Below are 22,524 nucleotides of genomic sequence, written 5' to 3' on the forward strand. Positions count from 1 at the left end.
GTCTCTCCTTTTGGAACCACCCCATATGATCTTGAAAGCTCTCACTCTTAGCTTTAAGAGTCTCACCTTCAGTGTATGAAGGAGTTTCTGGCAAATTAGTCTGTGGAACTAAGGTAGCAACCCCTATTAAGTCATTGTTCTGTAATGCTGCTCTCTTAGCTGCCTGATCCCTTGGTTCCCTCATGCCACTTCCGTGCTCCCTTTTTGGTGTCCTTTACAGGGGGAGACTGAAACTTCAGTGGGCAGATGGACGGCCTCCAAGAGCCTAAGGATTTGATCACATACTTGATTAGGAACCCTCGGGTGGTCAGGTGGCCTCCCTCTTTCCAAATAGCAGCATGTGCATGTAGCACCAGAAAGGCATACTTGGAGTCCGTGTAAATGGCCACTCTTTCTCCTTTTCCCAGCTCTAAAATTTGAGTGAGGGCTATGAGCTCAGCTAATTGGGCTGAGGTACCTGCTGGCAAAGGTTTAGCCTCTGTGGTTTCAACACTAGAGACTACCACATATCTGGCTCTTTTCCCATCCCAGACAAAGCTGCTTCCATCAGTGTCCCAGATTTCCTTAGGATTGGTCAGAGGATCTTCTGACAATCCCTCTCGGAGTTTTGTCCAGTGGTCCAAGGTCTCTAGGCGAGAGTGAAGGGGAAGAGAGACCCCTTGGGGGTAGGCAGGAAGGTAGCTGGGTTAAGAACCTTACAAAGGGATATAGTCAGGCTTGGATTTTCCATCAGCACTACTTGATATCTGAGGATCCTTTGATCAGACATCCATAAATGGCCTCTCCCATTCAGGAGTTGTTTCACTTGGTGGCTGGTAAAAATAGTTAGTTTGCCCCCAAAAGAGAATTTTAAAGCATCTTCTATCAAGACTGCAAAAGCTGTAAGGTTTTGAAAGCAGGGAGAGATCTCTTCCCAAAAAGGGAGCAGGATACTCAAAGACCACCAGAAACTGGTAGGAAAATATTTGTCCATCCCAGCAATGAAGAAGTGCTCAGGTGAATCTTTTTATAATTGTGTTTCCTGTAGCACCCAAAATGGTACAGGCTTGGGAGGAGAAGATTCTGGAGTAGGAAGTCAGGACAGAGTAGGTAGCCCCTGTGTCAACCAAGAAATTTTTGGACCTATCTGCCACATCCAGTTGCACCCTTGGCTCCAGCCCCATGATGTTTATCTGTGACAGGTGGGCTGGCTGGAGCTGGTTGCTTCAGTCCAGTTGAACCACCATAAGTGAAGGCTTGGTGCTTGACCTTGAAGTTCTTGGGTCCCCATGGCAGAGTGCCACCCAATATCCCAATTGATGGCATTTGTAGCAAGCCATTTTAGGAGATTTGTCATGGTTTGGACACTCTTTGGTCCAATGCCCCTCCTGTCTACAGATTAGGCATTTGCCTCATGCCTTGTCCTTCAAAGAACTTGGGGATTGCCATAGGGCTTCCCTGGAGGGTGGCCAGCATCTGAGTATGCCTTGTCTCTTTCCTTCTCTCCCTTTCCTGGGTCTTGGCCTCCTTCTCCTGTTCTCTGTTATAAAAGGTATTGGTGGCTGTCTGGATCATCTAAGCTAAAGAGACAGCAGGGTCCTGCTGCTGTAGCTGTTATAACTTTATCTTGATATCTGATGCACTTTGAGACAGGAATTTGTCCTTTAAAATCGCCTGTCTTTCATAAGAGTTTAAGTCCAGATTGGTAAACTTTTATAGGGCCTCTTTTTTACTTTCCAGAAAGCCAATGGGGTTCTTGTTGAACTCCTGAGTTATTGCTGAGACCAGGCACAGTCCCACAACTAATAGACTTCCTTCTATTTCTGTGGGTGGACTTTCATAGGAGTGAGTCTTTCTGAAGCTTATCCTATGCAGTACTGCTGCAACCTGAGCACCAGGCGTCCCCAGGTCAGGGTGCAGATCCCCAGGCAGGTTGAGGCATGACAGCCTCCTGGAGATTGAATCTTTGGGCAGGTTGAGGCATGTCGACCTCCTGGGACCCCTGGACTGGTGGACCCCTGAGCATGTTGAGGTGTGACAACCTCCAGAGGATCAGATCCCTAGGCAGGTTGAGGCAGGTTGACCTCCTGGGACCCCCACCCCCACCCACCCCAGGCTGGAGTTGGGCATCCCCAAGGTCTCCAGTATGACTAGTGCTGGATAGGATTAAGGGGTTGTAATCTTCATGAGAAACGCTGGACTGGAAGAAACACAAGCTGGAATCAAGATTGCTGGAAGAAATATCAATAACCTCAGATATGCAGATGACAACTCCCTTATGGCAGAAAGTGAAGAGGAACTAAAAAGCCTCTTGATGAAAGTGAAAGAGGAGAGTGAAAACGTTGGCTTAAAGCTCAACATTCAGAAAATGAAGATCATGGCATCCGGTCCCATCACTTCATGGGAAATAGATGGGGAAACAGTGGAAACAGTGTCAGACTTTATTTTTTTGGGCTCCAGAATCACTGCAGATGGTGACTGCAGCCATGAAATTAAAAGATGCTTACTCCTTGGAAGAAAAGTTATGATCAACCTAGATAGCATATTCAAAAGCAGAGACATTACTTTGCCATGTATGGATGTGAGTTGGACTGTGAAGAAGGCTGAATGCTGAAGAATTGATGCTTTTGAAGTGTGGTGTTGGAGAAGACTCTTGAGAGTCCCTTGGACTGCAAGGAGATCCAACCAGTCCATTCTGAAGGAGATTAGTCCTGGGATTTCTTTGGAAGGAATGATGCTAAAGCTGAAACTCCAGTACTTTGACCACCTGATGCGAAGAGTTGACTCATTGGAAAAGACTCTGATGCTAGGAGGGATTTGGGGCAGGAGGAGAAGGGGACGACAGAGGATGAGATGGCTGGATGGCATCACTGACTCTATGGACATGACTCTGAGTGAACTCCAGGAGTTGGTAATGGACAGGGAGGCCTGGCGTGCTGCGATTCATGGGGTCGCAAAGAAAGAGTCGGACACAACTGAGCGACTGAACTGAACTGAACTGAATCTTAACTCATTACTGGTTTGTCCACCATGGATGAGAATAGATACCATGATGTAAAGCAATCCAAGCCTGTGCCCTGAGACTGGGAAGCTGGTGAAACAGTCATAAGCCTCATCCTCTTATTGCTCTGAGGGAAAGTAAGTCCCTGATTTCTTCCCCTAGTCCTCCATAAGAGCAGTTTAGGGTGTTTCAGATGGTAAACATTTCATTGTCATAGACCCGCTTTAGTTAATAACAGAAGTAATGACAAAGGAGTGGGTTATCTTGTCTTGTTAGGGGCATTGAGTGAAGTCACTCAGTCGTGTCTGACTCTTTGTGACCCCATGGACTGTAGTCTGCCAGGCTCCTCTATCCATGGGATTTTCCAGGCAAGAGTACTAGAGTAGGTTGCCATTTCCTTCTCCAGGGGATCTTCTGACCCAGGGATTTAACCTGGGTCTCCCGCATTGCAGGCAGACGCTTTACCATCTGAGCCACCAGGGAAGCCCAGATGTGCTAAGAAGAAGAAGAGTATTTTAATAATAGGCTGGGTGGAGCTATGTTGCCTACAAGGGTGCAGGGTCCTGGTTGTTGGAGTTAGTAAGTGGCTTAAGGACAAAATGATAAGAGGCAACAGACCAGATGTTTGATAAAAGTGGAAAAGTGAAAGTGAAGTTGCTTAATTGTGTCCGAATCTTTGGACCCTATGGACTATACCCTACCAGGCTCCTCTGTCCATGGGATTTTCCAGGCAACAGTACTGGAGTGGGTTGCCATTTCCTTCTCCAGGGGATCTTCCTGACCCAAGGATCGAACCCAGGTCTCCCACATTGCAGACAGATGCGTTACCATCAGCCACCAGGGAAACATAAAAGTGGAGGGGAGATTTGATCCGGGGTTATGTTTGTAGCTTTAGGAGAAGGGTGGTAAGGGTTTGGGTCCAAATGGCCTGCAGAGCTAACTCCCAAAGTGGCAAACATTGTCCCTGGAAGCCCAATTGCCTTTGAAGGGATGCCACCAACAGATGGACTTCTAGCCGGCATCATGTGCCTATCACTCGCCCTAGTGGGTTCACTGAGAGATGCTATTGTTGCATATGTTGTAGGAAACATGGAAGATAAAGGCCTGAATATCTAGAGGGATTGGGTATTTTACAGTATTTCCTCCCAAGGGCCAGCTATTTTCTCATTGTCCTTCCAGAAGATTGTAGAGGCAACATTGAGGGCCCGGACTGGGCTCAGGAAAAGAGCATGAAAAAGGAGGGAAGGGGGCAGGACACAACTTTTGAAAGAATGATGTAGCCCAGTTCAGTTTATTTCAGTTGCTCAGTCGTGTCCAATTATTTGTGACCCCATGGACTACAGCATGCCAGGCTTCTCTGTCCATCACCAACTCTCGAAGCTTACTCAAACTCATGCCCATTGAGTTGGTGATGCCATCCAACCATCTCACCATTTGTCATCCCTTTCTCCTCCTGCCTTCAATATTTCCCAGCACCAGGGTCTTTTCAAATGAGTCAGAGGTGGCCAAAGTATTGGAGCTTCAGCTCTAGCATCAGTCCTTCTAATGAATATTCAAAACTGATTTTCTTTAGGATGAACTGGTTGGATCTCCTTGCAGTCCAAGGGACTCTCAAGAGTCTTCTCCAACACCACAGTTCAAAAGCATCAATTCTTTAGCACTCAGCTTTCTTTATAGTCCAACTCTCACTTTCATACATGATTACTGGAAAAACTACAGCTTTGACTAGACGGACCTTTGTTGGCAAAGGTCTCTGATTTTTAATATGCTGTCTAGGTTGGTCATAGCTTTTCTTCCAAGGAGCAAGTATCTTTTATTTTCATGGCTGCAGTCACTATCTGCAGTGATTTTGGAGCCCAGCAAAATAAAGTCTCTCACCTTTTCCATTATTTCTTAATTTATTTGCCATGAAGTAATGGGACTGGATGCCATGATCTTCGTTTTCTGAATGTTGAGCTTTAAGCCAACTTTTTCACTCTCCTCTTTCACCTTCATCAAGAGGCTCTTTAGTTCTTCTTCACTTTCTGCCATAAGGGTGGTGTCATCGGCATATCTGAGGTTATTAATATTTCTCCCAGCAATCTTGACTTCAGCTTGTGGTTCATCCAGTCTGGCATTTTGCATGATGTACTCTGCATACAAGTTAAATAAGCAGGGTGACACTATACAGCCTTGATGTACTCCTTTCCCAATTTTGAACTAGTCTGTTGTTCCATGTCCAGTTCTAACTGTTGCTTCCTGACCTGCATACAGATTTCTCAGGAGGCAGGTCAAAGGGTCTGGGATTCCCATCTCTTTAAGAATTTTGCATAGTTTTTTTGTGATCCACACGGTCAAAGGCTTTGGTGTAGTCTATAAAGCAGAAGTAGATGTTTTTCTGGAACTCTCTTGCTTTTTTGATGATCCGACAGATGTTGGCAATTTGATCTCTGGTTCCTCTGCCTTTTCTAAATCCAGCTTGAGCATCTGGAAGTTCACAACTCATGTGTTGTTGAAGCTTGGCTTGGAGAATTTTGAGCATTCCTTTACTAGCATGTGAGATGAATGCAATTTTGTGGTAGTTTGAACATTCTTTGGCATTGCCTTTCTTTGGGATTGGAATGAAAACTGACCTTTTCCAGTCATGTGGCCACTGCTGAGTTTTCCTAATTTGCAGGCATATTGATTGCAGCACTTTCACAGCATCATCTTTTAGGATTTGAAATGGCTCACCTGGAATTCCATCATCTCCACTAGCTTTGTTGGTAGTGATGCTTCCTAAGGCTCACGTGACTTTGCATTCCAGGATGTCTGGTTGTAGGTGAGTGATCACACCATCCTGGTTATCTGGGTCATGAAGATCTTTTTTGTATAGTTCTCCTGTGTATTCTTGTCACCTCTTCTTAATGTCTTCTGCTTCTGTTAGGTCCATACCACTTCTGTCCTTTATTGTGCCCATCTTTGCATGAAATATTCCCTTGGTATCTCTAATTTTCTTAAAGAGATCTCTAGTCTTTCCCATTCTATTGTTTTCCTCTATTTTTTTGCACTGATCACTGAGGAAGGCTTTCTTATCTCTCCTTGTTATACTTTGGAACTCTGTATTCAAATGCTTGTCTCTAAATCTGAACAAATCCACCTCCTACCTATTGCTGTGTCTCTCACTGAATTTTTTTGCAATGAGTCATCAGGACCCTGAGTTTAATTAGGTCCTAAAACCAGGCCCTGTGGGTTTTGTCTGGGTTCAAATCCTGGTTGGACATGACTGAGGACTAAGCATATCACAAAGTCCCTGCCACATGGGTTTGAGTCCTAACCTTAGGTAAACAGTTTCAAACACAACTTTCAGAAATGGAAAGATGATGACCTGCCAAGTACTTTGTAATCAGTGGTATAGATGGCGAAAGGAGCTGAAGGACAGGAGGAAAAAGCAGTGGGAAAAACATGCCGAAGAACTCCTTTCTTATCTTGCTGGAAAAACTGCTAAATACCTGTCCTGTGCCCACAGTTTTCACTGGCCTTATCCTTGGCACAAAGGAGGTTAAGGACAGAAGAACCCTCACCTGCTTGGGCAACAGCTACTAGGGTGCAGAGGACAGTGGAGCCTTTGGGACACACTGGGTAGTAGCCTCTCTAGAGTCCTCATTTGAACCCACTGCCACTTACCTGTTTGCAGGGGGTTCAAGGAACCAAGAAACAAGAGACTGTAAAAGAATTAAGATTTTGTTAGTCATATGTCCTTCCAGCCATAGGAGAGAGGACCTCCTACCTTAACTGGAGGTCTTCTGGAATCTGAGACTGAGCAGGGTGAGCTTTCTGCCGAATTTGTTTTTGCTGTTCCAGTTTCCAGCATGCTGTGCTTCTTGTCAATTCTACTTTGCTTTTCTTCATGTTCAGCTTCCACTGTGTGAAGTTTTGCCAAGTTGGGCTTCTGCTGTGTTTGGCCTTCACCTTGGACTGAGCCAAGGTTGTTTCAGCCAGGTTAAATCCGAGTCACAGCAACAGATATGTCGGGGGAATGTGTAATTTCCTTGGTTCTGTCTTGCTGCAGCAAAAATTTGAAATGGCTGACTGTGTTACAGCTTGGTTACAGCTCAATTTTATTTGGAAAAACAAACGATTGTATACCCTTGAGGTGTGAGGGTGGGCCACCCCCAAAGGAGAGGTGTCAGTCTGTCTTGGCTTCATCCTTTTATGCGTTTGTCTCCTCTCCACCGTCAGCCCGCCCTATGCAAATTGGGCTGGCCGAGAAGACGGTGTGTTTGTTTCACCTGAGGTTCTCATTCTGGTCCGTGGATTTTCTTCTGTTCAGTTTTCGCGGGCTTTTCCCTTTCTTTGTCTTTTAGTCACTGCCATTTTGGACTGATTTTTCCTATTCTAACTACCTAACAAAAGAAAACTGGAACCTTCTAGAAAGTATCCCATATAACTAAATGCATAAAAAATCAACCACAAGAAGACAGGTGGGAAGGGCAGACTTGTGATGTATTCCAATTCCATGATACCCCTCTCCCACCCCCTGTGGTGTCACGCAAATTGGAGAATAATTATATTTCATAGGTTCTTCCACAGGAGTGAGAGTTCTGACCTCATGTCAGGCTCCCCAGCCCAGAGTTCCAGCATTGGCAAGATGATCCCCCACAGCATTTGGCTTTGAAAGCCAGTGGGGCTTAATTATAGGAGCTGCACAGGACTGAGGGAACTAGAAACTTGATTCTTAAAGGGTGCACACAAAATCTCACAGGCTCAGGGAACCAGGGCAAAAGCAGTAATTTGATAGGAGCCTGAGCCAGACCTACTTGCTGGTCTTGGAGAGTTTCCTGAAGAGGAGGGGGCAGTGGTCTTACCCTGGAAATATAGACACTGACAGCAGCCATACTGGGTGGCAGCTGTATTTGGGAACTCTTTCTACCTAGTTGAAACTGGTGCTGAGGTGAACAGGATCATCCCTCTAGCTCAGGGGATCCTCTACCCCCAGGCCTGGGGCCAGTTCCAGGCCACACAGCAGGAGCTGAGCAGTGGGTAAGCAAGTGAATCTTCATCTGCTACTCCCCATCGCTGCCCATTGCTCACATTACTGGTTGTTGTTCAGTCACCAAGCTGTGTCTGACTTTACGACCCCATGGACTGCAGCATACCAGGCTGCCCTGTTCTTTACTATCCCCCAGAGTTTGCTCAAATTCATGTCCATTGAGTTGGTGATGCTATCTAACCATCTCAGCCTCTGTTGCCCCCCTTCTCCTTTTGCTTTCAATCTTTCCCAGCATCAGAGTCTTTTCCAAGTTGGTTTTTGCATCAGATGGTAAACGTCAGCTTCAGTCTCAGTCTTTTCAATGAATATTCAGGATTGATTTCCTTTAGGATTGACTGGTTTGATCAGCACATTATGGGTCCCTGGTGTCAAAATTGTTGGGGACCACTGCTCTAGCTCATTAGTGCCAAGATGGCCCAACCCAACATCCTGCAGGCACCAGTGTTGGGACCTCTCAGGCCAAACAGTGCATTGGCTGGGGACATGGCCAGTTTGCCCAGGTGGTGCTAGTGGTAAAGAACCTACCTGCCAATGCAGGAGTCATGAGATGCAGGTTAGATCCCTGGGTTGGGAAGATCCCCTGGAGGAGGGCACTGCAACCCATTCCAGTATTCTTGGAGAATCCCATGGACAAAGGAGCCTGTCAGGCTACAGTCCATAGGGTCACAAAGAATCAGATACAACTAAAGTGCAAGCATGAATGTGCTCAAAATATAAAAAAAAATATGGCAGACCTCACCCTTCAGCACCCCATCTACCTAGGCTGCCAAAAGACTAAAGAGCCCAGGTAAATTCCCTGGTGGTCCAGTGGTTAGGACTCCCCACTTCTACTGCAGGAGGCACTGGTTCAGTCCCTGGTTGGGGAAATAAGATCCCACATGCCTAGCAGTGAGGCAAAAAAAAAAAAAAAAAAGACTAAAGAGCCCACAGTCACCTCTAGACACTGCCTTGCCCACCAGAGGGCACACACCAGATGCAAGAAAACTATGATCCCAAAATGCAGGCCAGACCCTACCCTAAGACAAGCTTGGCCCTAGCCTTGCCCTCTAGTAGGCCAACCCAACTTTTAGGACACTTCAACCCCATAACCAATTGTGTCAGGAAACACAACCCCTACACCCCCAAACCTACCACCATTGATCTTAAACAAACTCTGGGATCCCTGGGCCCTGCAGCCACACTCTAGGAACCAGCTCTGCTTGCTAGCAGTCTGTCACTAACTCTAGGATCTGGCTTCACTGCCAGTGGGTGGGGAACAGCTCCAGAGTCTTTGTGGCCCTGACTGCCCACTAGTGAGCCAGTCCACCTTGGGCCCCCTAGGATTCTGCATCCAGCCAGTCCCTGACCAGGTCCTGCTAAACAGCAGGCAGCAGCATCTGAACAAGGCAGGGCCTGGCAACCAACCAGACTAGGGGCCAATCAAGCCCACCAGACAGTCCATATAGTCAACCAACACAACAGAAGTACCCACACAGCCCTCCTAGGAGAAACTTCTAGAGCTGGGTAATGAGAGGAAGAGACTATGCAAGGATGCATAACATATCTCCTACAGAAGGCCACTTTCCCAAGACCAAGAAAGGCAACTAACCTACCACATACATAAAAATACAAATATACTCAGAATGATCAAGGTTGGCCAGACTGTCCCTAAGGAGATCATACAGGCAGTTTGTAATAGACTGTTGTATCCTGTGCATCGGAGATGTGGTGAAAAGACCACTGAAGGAAAAGTTAGATGGTCTATATATTACGCCAGTTCTGCCCTTGTCAGCTTTGTCACATAAGCTCTGTGAGCTCTAGTGTGGTAGGCAGAATAATGTCCCTCTCTTCACTCCCAGCTATATGTCCAGGTCCTAACCTCTGGAACATGTAATACATTATGTTACATAATAAAGGAAATTTGCAGATAGAATTAATATAACAAACCTTAAAATAGGGAGAGCATCCTAGATTTAAGTGTCCTTAAAAGTGAAAGAGGAAGGCTGATAGTGGATTACAGACATCTGAGGACAGAAGAAAATGCAGAAGAGATCTGAAGTTTGAGAGGAACTTGACCCATAATTGCTGGCTTAGAAGATGGAGGAAGCTGACTACAAACCAAGGAATGTGGGGCCCTGTAGAAGCTGGGAACATCCCTCAGCAGACTGCCAGCAAAGAAACAAGGAACTCAGTTCTATAACTGTAAGGAACCACCTGAATGAGCAGGGAAATGACTTTTTTCTTAAAGACTCCAGAAAGGAATTAGCCCTGCCAACACCTTGATATTAGCCTGGTGAAACCCATGCTAGATTTCTACCTACAGAACTGCAAAATAACAAATCTGTGTTGCTTTAAGCCACCAAGTCTCTGAAAATCTGTTAAAGCAGTGAAAGAAAATGTAGATACCTACTTTCTTCATCTATAAATGAATGGGAGTAATAATAATAGTCATTATGTTCTATTTGTCTCCATACGATGTTATTATAAAAGATAACACAATATTAGCAAGAACGGCAGATAGAGAGCCCTGAAAATCTACTCTCCCCCAAAAACAGTGGGAACTGGCAAAAACTGTCAAAATCAATGTTTTAAAAACTGTTGATATTAGCCAAAGGCTTGCAACAATTCAGAGTATTCAAGAAAAAAACAGCTGAATCTTGTTAAGAACTTTGAGCTTTGTAGTATTTTAACTTGCCCTATTTTCATTTTCTTTTTACCAGCTCTACAGTAGCTTTGAAAACCCAACAAAATATTTAACACAAAAGAAGGCAGAAATAGATGAATTTAGGAACAAAAAAGACAAAAGACACATATAAAACATATCAAAAGGGTAGATATAAATCCTATCTTATTGTGGTAATTATGTAAATATAAGGGATTAAAAGGCAGAGATTGGCAAAATGGATAAAAAGCCAGGATCCAATTATGTGATGAATATAAGACACTCTTCAGATTCAATGACACAAAAAGATTGAAAGTAAAAGGATAGAAAATGATACATTATGCAAACAGTTGCCAAAAGAGAGCTAGAGTAGCTATACTAAGAGCAGACAAAATAGACTATAAAAAAATTTGTACTTGATGCAAAAATAAAAACACTCTCTAATGATGAAAGGGTCAACCGTCAAAAGACAAATGAAATCATAGAAGCTTATAAGCACTTAATAATGGAGACCCCAAATGTAGAAAATGTGATAGAATTAAAGGAAAAAAATAGACAGTTTAATAACACTAAAGAATTACAAACTAGAGAGAAGGCCAACAAGGAAATAGAAGACTTGAACAACATTATCAGTTATCCAGACCCACCAGCGTAGAACACTGCACCCCCTAAAAGTAGAATACATATTTTTTTTCAAGTGCATATAAAATATTCTTTAGGATAGACCATATGTTAGGCCATAAAACAAATGTCAGTAAACTTAAAAGGACTAAAATCAAATGTTCTCTAATTATGTGGAATAAAATTAGGACTGATTAATAAAAAAAATTTGGGAAATTCACAAATATGTGGAAATCAAACACACTTCTGAATATTCAATGGATGAAAGGGGAAATCACAAGGGCAATTAGAAAATACTTTGATATGAATGAAAATAAAAACACAACAAACTTATGGAGTACAGCTAAAGCAGTGCTTAGAAATTTGTAGCTGTAAATGCTTATATTAACAAAGAAGAAAGATCTCTAAATAAGCCAACTTTTTGCCTTAAGAAACTAGATAAACAAGAGCAAAGCAAACCTAAAAGAAGCATAAGAAATGAAATAATAAAGATTAGAGCGGAAATAATAAGTTAAAAAGAGAAAAATAAAGAAAAATAAGCAAAACCAGAAGTTGGTTATTTCACGAGATTAGCAACATTGGCAAACATTAAAAGGAATAAGAGGATTGTAAGGGAATACTATGAACAATTATATGACAACAAATAAGATAACCAAGATGAAATGGATATGTTTATACTCAAGAGAACTGTGTATATGGTATAGTACAGAAAATGAAAACTTGCCCATTCAAAACTTGCATATGAATGGTCATTGCAACATTATTCATAGTAGCCAAAAAGTAAAAATAATATAAATGTCAAATATGTTATATAACATAAATAATAAAATATGGTGTAATCCTATATCATTCAGTCAATATAAAGTACTGAAGTAATAATAAATGCTACAACACATACAACATGAATGAAGCCAGGAACAAAAGGCAACATATTCCATTTATATTAAATATCCAGAATAGATACACAGAGACAGGCAGCGGATTAGTGGTTGCTGGGTGTAGGGGATGGGGAGGTCTGCTAACGGTTTATTTGAGCAGTGATGAAAATATTCTGGAATTAGATAGTGGTGAGGACTTGTGCTAGTTTTCTAAGGCTGTGAGGCAGATTGCCATAAATTTAGTGGTTAAAAACAACAGAAATTTATTCTCTCACAGTGCTGGAGGCAAGAAGTCCAAAATCAAGATGTCAGCAGTGTTGGCTCTTTCTGTAGAGGCTCTGAGGAAGAATCTGTTCACCATGGCCTCTTTCCTAGCTTTTAATGTCTGCTGGAAATTATCAATATTCCTCAGCTTATGAACATTCCAATCTCTGCTTCCACATTAAAAAAAATTCTTTTATTTTTGGCTGTGCTGCATCTTCACTGCGGCACGGGCTTTTCTCTAGCTGCGGTGAGCAGGGCTGCTCCGTAGTTGCAGTGAGCAGGCTTCAGCAGCTGTGGCTCCCAGCACAGGCTCCCAGCCTCTACAGCATGGGTTCAATAGTTGTGGCACACAGGCTTAGTTGCTGTTCAGCAAGTGGGATCCTCCTTGACCAGGAATTGAACCTGCATCTCCTTCATTGGCAGGCGGATTCTTTACCACTGAGTCAGTAGGGAAACCCCACTTTTTTTCCCATTAATTAAAAAAAATAATTGAGGTATAGCTGATTTACACTGTTTTGTTAATTACTGCTATATAACAAAATGACTCATATATATACATATGTATATATACATATTCTTTTTCATAATTTTTTCCATTATGGCTTATCACAGGATATTTGAAAATAGTTTCCTATGCTATACAGCAGGACTTTGTTATTTATCCATTCTATATATACCAGTTTGCATCTGCTAATCCCAAGCTCTCAATCAGTTCTCTATATCTGTGATTCTGTTTCTGTTTCATAGACAGGTTCATTTATGTCATATGTTACATTCCATATATAAGTGATTTCATATGGTATTTCTCTTTCTCTTTCTGACTTACTTCACTTAGCATGATAATGTACTTCACTTAGTATGGTAATCTCTAGTTGCACCCATGTTGCTGCAAATGCATTATTTTGTTCTGTTTCTTGGCTAAGCAGTATTCTATTGTATATATTTTACCACACTTCTCTATTCATTGGTTTGTCAGTGGACATTTAGGTCTTGGCTATTGTGAATAGTTCTGCCTTCATCTTTACATCCCCTTATGCGTTGTGTTTCTTCTCATTTGTATCTTCTGACAAGAGCACTTGTCATTGGATTTAGGGCCCACTGAGATAATCCAGGATAATTCATTCTGAGATCCTTATCCACAACTAAATTAGCTGCAATCTTAAGGTCATATTCAGTGGTTCCAAGTGGACTTATTTCTTGGGGGACTGATATTCAATCTACCACATAATTGTGCATATTGTATCATATTTTGCCATTTTACATTTATTTTGAAAACAGTTTTTAATGGATATAAATAAAGGTAGAAGATCTCTAAGCTTTTAATGTTCCTGCTATCTTCCCTTTATTTTTTTTTTTTGCCACACAGACTATATAACAGATACAGGCAAATCGTATAATTTTCAGGTGGTTATAATGTATCGGTTTTCAGAGTCTAATGTCTCAGTAACTTCTTTATTAACATAGCTATATGCATAATCACTTACAAGGTACTTACCATGTGAGATTTAAGATGAAAGTAATTATTGACCTGAAAGAATAAAATGGAAGACCAGTACTCATGAACAGTTTTTAGAAATAACTCAGAGAGTAAATGAATAAAATTTGACCTTCCTTTTTGAGGAGCAGCACCAGAAATTGGGGCTTTATTTAAAACAAGACTTGGATTCTGATTACCTATACATTCTTTCATTCTTATTTTTTAAGAAAAAATCTTAACATATGAGATTGTGCAAGTTTAAAGTGTACAATTTTTATTCTCTTTAAAATAAAATTTCAATCATCTTTTGCTGTGAAGACATTAACATAGAAGCCAACTGGAGAAAAAAAGTATATGTTAAATGTATTGCCTCAGTTTTGGTTGAATGTTAAAAGTGGCAAACCCTTGGTACTTTTTGGGAACAACTTGATTTTCTTCCCCCACAAATAATAAAGGTAGGTTCTCATCTGTGAAATATGCATATTTTGGATAACAGGCATATGACCAAAACATATGCTTATCATTTTCCCTGTAAAGTCTATGTCGGGGGTTCTTTTTTCCTGTCCATTGAAAATGTTTGATTTGGGGGGTTTTATTTATAACGACTGAGTCATTTTCAGTTTGTTTTTTGTTACAGATAAAATAAATTTATACTATTTTGCTGGTTGCTTAGCTAGAGCTACAATGTTTACATTAAGTCTCTTACATACCCCTTCCTTCATGCTATTAGATATTATTTATTTTATTTTTTTGTTCTTCATTTGAAACTACTGATAAGTATTCAGTACTTTCTGTCTGATGTTACAAGAAAAAACAAAAATATAAAAAGTTGCACTTTTTTTTAAGGAGTAAAGACATATGGCCATGGAAATGGTATTTTTAAAATTAAGAGTGAACTTTAGAGAATACTTACTTAAAGATGAGAAAACTGAGGCTTAGAAAGGTTAAGTGAATTACTTGAGGTCACAGTTTTAGTTAGTGGTCAATTCAGTATAGAACTCCACTATATCTTGCTTCTTTATCATATAACGGGTAAAAAGTCTGTGTCATAGTACATGACTAAGTGCTAAAGTATATGGGTGCAGCTAAGATGATTTAGTTTTCCTTTATTTCCTTTCATTAATCTCTGAGGAAGGCTTTCTTATCTCTCCTTGCTATTCTTTGGCACTCTGCATTCAGATGGTTATATCTTTCTTTTTCTTCTCTGCTTTTCATTTCTCTTCTTTTCACAGCTATTTGTAAGGCCTTCCCAGACAGCCATTTTGCTTTTTTGCATTTCTTTTCCATGGGGATGGTCTTGATCCCTGTCTCCTGTACAGTGTCACAACCTCCATCCATAGTTCACCGGGCACTCTGTCTATCAGATCTAGTCCTTTAAATCTATTTCTCACTTCCACTGTATAGGCATAACGAATTTGATTTAGGTCATACCTGAATTGTCTAGCGGTTTTCCCTACTTTCTTCAATTTAAGTCTGAATTTGGCAATAAGGAGTTCATGATCTGAGCCACAGTCAGCTCCTGGTCTTGTTTTTGCTGACTATATAGAGCTTCTCCATCTTTGGCTGCAAAGAATATAATCAATCTGATTTTGGTGTTGACCATCTGGTGATGTCCATGTGTAGAGTCTTCTCTTGTGTTGTTGGAAGAGGGTGTTTGCTCTGACCAGTGAGTTCTCTTGGCAAAACTCTATTAGCGTTTGCCCTGCTTCATTTCATACTCCAAGGCCAAACTTACCTGTTATGCCAGGTGTTTCTTGACTTCCTACTTTTGCAGTCCAGTCCTCTATAATGAAAAGGACATCTTTTCTGGGTGTTAGTTCTAAAAGGTCTTGTAGGTCTTCATAGAACCGTTCAACTTTAGCTTCTTCAGCATTACTGGTTGGGGCATAGACTTGGATTACTGTGATATTGAATGGTTTGCCTTGGAAATGAACAGAGATCTTTTTGTCGTTTTTGAGATTGCATCCAAGTACTGCATTTCAGACTCTTGTTGACCACAATAGCTACTCCATTTCTTCTAAGGGATTCCTGTCCATAGTAGTAGATATAATGGTATGAACCTAACAGAAGCAGAAGATATTAAGAAGAGGTGGCAGGAGTACACAGAAAAACTGTACAGAAAATATCTTCATGACCAAGATAATCATGATGGTGTGATCACTCAGAGCCAGACATCCTGTAATGTGAAGTCAAGTGGGCCTTAGAAAGCATCACTACGAACAAAGCTAGTGGAGGTGATGGAATTCCAGTAGAGCTATTTCAAATCCTGCAAGATGATGCTGTAAAAGTGCTCTCAATATGCCAGCAAATATGGAAAAGTCAGCAGTGGCCACAGGACTGGAAAAGGTCAGCTTTCATTCCAATCCCAACGAATGGCAAGACCAAAGAATGCTCAAACTACTGAACAATTGCACTCATCTCACAAGCTAGTAAAGGAGTGCTCAAAATTCTTCAAGCCAGGCTTCAGCAATATATAAACTGCGAATTTCCAGATGTTCAAGCTGGATTTAGAAAAGGCAGAGGAACCAGGGATCAAATTGCCAACATCTGCTGGATCATCAGAAAAGTAAGAGAGTTCCAGAAAAACATCTATTTCTGCTTTATTGACTGTGCCAAAGCCTTTGACTGTGTGTATCACAACAAATTGTGGAAAATTCAGAAAGAGATGGGAATACCAGACCACCTGACCTGCCTCTTGAGAAATCTGTATGCACGTAAGGAAGCAACAGTTAGAACTGGACATGGAACAACAGACTGGTTGTAAATAGGAAAAGGAGTACGTCAAGCCTGTATATTGTCATCCTACTTATTTAACTTCTATGCAGAGTACATCATGAGAAACCTTAGGCTGGAGGAAGCACAAGCTGGAATCAAGATTGCCAGGAGAAATATCAATAACCTCAGATATGCAGATGACACCACCCTTATGGCAGAAAGTGAAGAGGAACTAAAAAGCCTCTTGATGAAAGTGAAAGAGGAGAGTGAAAAAGTTGGCTTAAAGCTCAACATTGAGAAAACAAAGATCATGGCATCTGGTCCCATCACTTCATGGGAAATAGATGAGGAAACAGTGGAAACAGTGTCAGACTTTATATTTTTGGGCTCCAAAATCTCTGCAGATGGTGACTGCAGCCATGAAATTAAAAGATGCTTACTCCTTGGAAGGAAAGTTATGACCAACCTAGATAGCATATTCAAAAGCAGAGACAGTACTTTGCCAACAAAGGTCTGTCTAGTCAAGGCTATGGTTTCTCCAGTGGTCATGTATGGATGTGAAAGTTGGACTGTGAAGAAAGCTGAGCACTGAAGAATTGACGCTTTTGAACTGTGGTGTTGGAGAATACTCTTGAGAGTCCCTTGGACTGCAAGGAGACCCAACCAGTCCATTCTAAAGGAGATCAGTCCTGGGTGTTCATTGGAAGGACTGATGCTGAAGCTGAAACTTCAGTACTTTGGCCACCTCATGTGAAGTGTTGACTCATTGGAAAAGACTCTGATGCTGGGAGGGATTAGGGGCAGGAGGAGAAGGGGCCGACAGAGGATGAGATGGCTGGATGGCATCACTGACTCAATGGACATGAGTTTGGGTAAACTTCGTGAGTTGGTGATGGACAGGGAGGCCTGGCATTCTGCGATTCATGATTCTGCAAAGAGTTAGACACGACTGAGTGACTGAACTGAAGATTATTTAGTAGGTCAATGGTAAAAGACATAGGTTTGGTTGAGAGTGGGTGAAGTAGGCTTCTTAGAGAATTGAGATCTGAGCTTGAAGGATCTGGAAAGGTGGAGCAGAGAAGATCTTCCAGATTAGAAATGCTATGACTGGAGGAGAAATGCTGTCAGTGGAGACTGGAGCAGTTTGGATTCTGGGTGAGGCCGCTGGACATCTTAGTCCATCTCTAACTTGCATGCATCTGTCCATCTCTAACTTCCATGAGAAGGTTTGGTAGAGCCTTCAAGCGAGGCATTGTGGAGTAGGAGAAGGAGCACAGCATTCAGAGTAAGACACACCTTTTCTTTTCCTGGCATCTCTGTCTAGTAGTTCAAGGCCCTTGAGCAAGTTTCTTAACCTTTGTAGGTCTGTTTCCTTTTCTGGAAAATGGAACTAATAATATCTTCTTCATAAAGCTCTTGAAGATTGAATAAAAAAGTATGTGAAGAGTCTAGTACAGTGCTGGGCATGAAGTATGTCCTCACTTTAAATGTATATATATACTTTAAAATGGAAATATAGTTGACTTACAGTGTTGTGGTAGTTTCTGATATATCACAAAGTGATTCAATTATGAATACATATTATGTATAATATATATTATTTTTCATACTTCTTTTTTTATTGGGTTGGCCAAAAAGGTTGTTCAGGTTTAAAAACCTGAATGGACTTTTTGACCAACCCAATGTTATGGTTTTACTGTTCTCATTATATTGTAGGCATAGTTATTACTATTATTTTCTAAGTATCTGGAGAATGACTAAGAAAAATGCATGGTTCTTGAGAGATTTATTTCTCCTGTGCATTGCCTAGTTATGTTCACTACAATTTTGAACTCTATAATAAGTTTGAAAGATATGGTCTGTTTGAAGCAAACATCCCTGGGGTCACGCTTAGGTGGATACTTTCTATGTGTGCCCTTTAAAAAGTCAGGTGACTTTCTGAGTTTGCTTCCTTTTCTGTAAAATGAGACTATAAGTACCTTGTGGGATTAGAGTTATATTTTAGGGCTACAAAGTGAATAGCATATACTAAGTACTTAATACATAGCAGTCATTGTTATTGTTGTTCTCTCTGCAGAGCTTCTGGCTACATTAATCCTTCTGTCCTATTTATCAAGTTTAAGAGACCCTTTGAGTCATTTTCTCAGCATTGAAATAAACTTTCCCAAGAAATGTAATGCCCCTTTCCACCCACATGGAAGAACAACTAACATTCACATATTGTTTTTTTTTTTTTAAGAAACAGTTCTTTTTCTTTTTTTAAAATTAACTTCTTTTAATTGGAGGGTAATGACTTTGCAATATTGTGATTGTTTTTGCCTTACGTCAACATCAATCAGCCACAGGGATATGTGTCCTCCACATCCTGAACCCTCCCACCCACCTCCCTCCCAACCGTATCCCTCTGGGTTGTCCCAGAGCACCAGCTTTAGGTGCCTTGCTTCATGCATCAAACTTGCACTGGTCATCTATTTTACACATGGTAATGTTCATGTTTCAATGCTATTCTCTCAAATCATCCCACCCTCGCCTTCTCCCACTGAATCCGAAAGTCTGTTCTTTGCATCTGTGTCTCCTTTGCTGCCCTGCCTGTAGGATCATCGATACTGTTTTTCTAAATTTCATATATATATATATGTACACATTAATATACAGTATTTGTCTTTCTCTTTCTGACTTACTTTACTCTGTATAATAGGCTCCAGGTTCATCTACCTCATTGGAACTAACTCAAATGCATGCTTTTTTTTAATAACTGAGTAATATTCCATTGTGTATATGTACCTCAACTTCATTATCGATTCATCTGCTGATAGACATTTAAGTATTGTTCTAATATTTATTTTTATCTAAGTATTTGGCTGTGCTGGGTCTTAGTTGTGACGCGCAGGATCTTTGATCTTCGTTGTGGCATGAGGTATCCAGTTCCCCAACCAGAGATTGAACCTGGGCCCCCTGCATTGGGACTATGGAGTCTTAACCACTGGACCATCAGGGACGTCCCTCACATAGTGTTTTAACCTTCATAAAATATACTCAGATATGTAATTATATTTAATCTTTGTAACAGTTTTGTGAGACAGGATCAGTCCCTTTTTACAGTCTCTTTGGAACATGACTAACCCAATTGCTCATGGTCACACAGCCAGGAAGGGGCAGGAAGCTGATGCTGGGACCAATTTTTTTTTTGGGGGGGGCCAGTCTTTTTGTCAACAAAGTTCGCATGCTTTCACATCTCCAGTGGCCTCTTTTTCCTGTATCTTGCTGTCTCCAGAAGAAAATGTTCTTTGGCATCTGAGTGGCCACTAAAGATGAATTCACCCAGTGAAGAAGAAAAGCCTGGAATTTCTCAATTTATGAGTCTTTAATGAGACTAATTAATTAATGAGAGCTCTGGCTTTCAGTCAGTGTTGCTATATTAACTAAGTCGTCATCACCAGCACTTCATCTAATCTGGAAGATCTTATCCCTCTCCATTCTACTTGCCCCAATTCTACACATCCTTCAAGACCCAGCTAAGTCTTGAATTCAGAGATCTTTCCTCCCACATGAGGGGTGGTCAGATACAACTCCCCAACAATCTAATTCAAAGGTTCATTTAAAATGCTTGTAATGTTAAAGATCTTTAAAAGGGTACTTGTCATAAGATATAAACTGATATATCTAGAAAACTATTCTAATTATGGGTGTTATTTATAGAAGTAAATACCATTGGTAAGTTTTAGCAAGCACTTCCAGTAGAGTGATTTGGATCAAATCCAACTTGTTCACTTGTTAATATATTATTTATATTAACAAAATCAAAAGTTAGGCTGAGCACCAAGTTTTTTCCACCTAATATTATGTATTTGCTAAGGCTATTACCCTTCTTGATCTTGTGCAACATAAATTTCATGATATGCACCGTAATTTCTGAGACCCTTGATAATATTTGGAAATGCAGATACAGAGGACCAGCTAACAGGAAGGACAACCGACTCAATCAATTTTGCATCATTACCCATGAAGCTCTTTTCCACTGTTGTGTAGAAAGATTTAAGATGAAAAGAGACCATGGCTTACTGCTGTTTTATGCACTCGCTCACTCTTCACTCTGCAGGGTTGCTTGCTGTGGATTACTCATTGTCTCCCAGGTGGCTCTCAAAGTGGTCAAATATTTAAGAAGTATGTATTTCATCATGACCCTATCATGCACTTCTCCTTCAGTGCCTTCATTCCTTCTTAGCCTGAGACATTGTAGACTTGATAATCTACTGAAGCATTAACCTACCTCCATTTTATTTTCCTTTTTCTTATCACAGCCAGATTTTACGACATGGCAAACCAGAACACATCTAACTGGGACTTAGGCAAGCAGGTGGTGCTAACTCTCAGTTCTCTCCCCACAGTGCTCCTTCGTCAGCTGCCTCCTGTGACTTCCAGGTGGATATTGTGTGTAAACCTGGCCCTACAGCAAGATTTCAATGCTAGCTCCAACATTCAATAGCTCTGCTGTTGGGTAAGTCCTTTTAAGCCCTTTAAATCACAATTTCCACATCTGAACAAGAGGATGAGAATACATCAACCCTCATAGAGTTGTTGTGAAAATAATATGAGACCACAGACCTGAAAGTACTTTATAAGTTATGTTTATAATGCTGGCCATTTCATTGCTGGGAGTTATTGAAAAAACTCATCTTTGTTAATTCAAAATGTCTTCCTCTAAATTATGTCCATTGACTTTAGTTCTAGTAATAAACATTAATTACCAGTAACAATTACTGGTGATAATAATGGTAATAATAATGATAATAATGTCATATGCCATTTATTGAGCATTTACTATGTGACATGTTTAAAGATCACATGATCTTTATGGAATGATATGACTTTTGCAATTGGAAGCATGATCCAAACTGGTGCATTGAAAGAAAATTTAATTTTTAAAAAGCGAATAGGGATCTGGTAGAAAGCATCATGCGTATGGCATCATTGTGGCTGTGGTCTGCATCATTCAGGGTCTCAGCAGGAAAGAGGTAGCTAACTCTGTTTGGAGATGGAAACAGTTCACTACAAAGTTGTGGGCATGATGCAGGGAATCACTAAGGGATGCTGAAGTACCCAGCAACTGGGAACAGAGAAAGCTGTTAGCACCCCAAAGTCAAAAGAGGAGGGAACTGTCACCAGACCTCCATGAGAGCAATAGTCATGGGGGAGAGGTGGTCTTCCAGCATCTGTGGCTCCAGGTAAAGGATGGCAGCTCCTGTCAGGCTGGCATAGCAGACAGGGATGGAGGGAATAGTTACTCAGATCTCTCCCAATCTTTGATCTCCTGTCTTAGTCTCCCATTTGCTGAACCCTGGGGAGCCGGGTAACACACAGTGGCCAGTCACCTGGAGCACCCTGGGAAGAACCAGTGCAGGATCATGAGAAATGCCAGCCTACATGGAACCTAAATTTAAAAGAAGATAAATGAATGATTAAATGTGCAGACCTTACTATAAGAATGGGCTGTTTCCAAAGCTTTGTTTTTTTCAGTTGTTTGGTGGTAACTCAAAGTATATTCTTCCCAGATGCATTTTAAATGTTGGTTCTCATCTCCATCCACTCCTCTAAAACTCTGGGAATCATGTTTACTTGAGATCTTATATCAATAGGGCAGGAGAGCAGGGTCATATTGTGGAAGAAGGACAAAGATGAGGTACCTCCTCTCCCTCCCTTCCCAGGGTGCTGGACTAGCTCTGGTGAATTTTGAACCAGATAATTCTGGTCCCACCCTAACTCTTGCTGAGTACTATTCCGTCCTAAAACAGTTGCTGAGAGAACAACCTGCTCTCCTTGTGAAATGCTTCATGCTCTCCAGTTACCTATTTATGCTTTCTCCTTAACCATAAAGGGTTTAGGGCTTGGATTTGGGGATTATCCATGAGTTTTTCTAGTCTAGATTTGCAATTTCTT

This window comes from Ovis canadensis, chromosome 1, assembly GCF_042477335.2.
Source record: "Ovis canadensis isolate MfBH-ARS-UI-01 breed Bighorn chromosome 1, ARS-UI_OviCan_v2, whole genome shotgun sequence".
Lineage (NCBI taxonomy): Eukaryota > Metazoa > Chordata > Mammalia > Artiodactyla > Bovidae > Ovis > Ovis canadensis.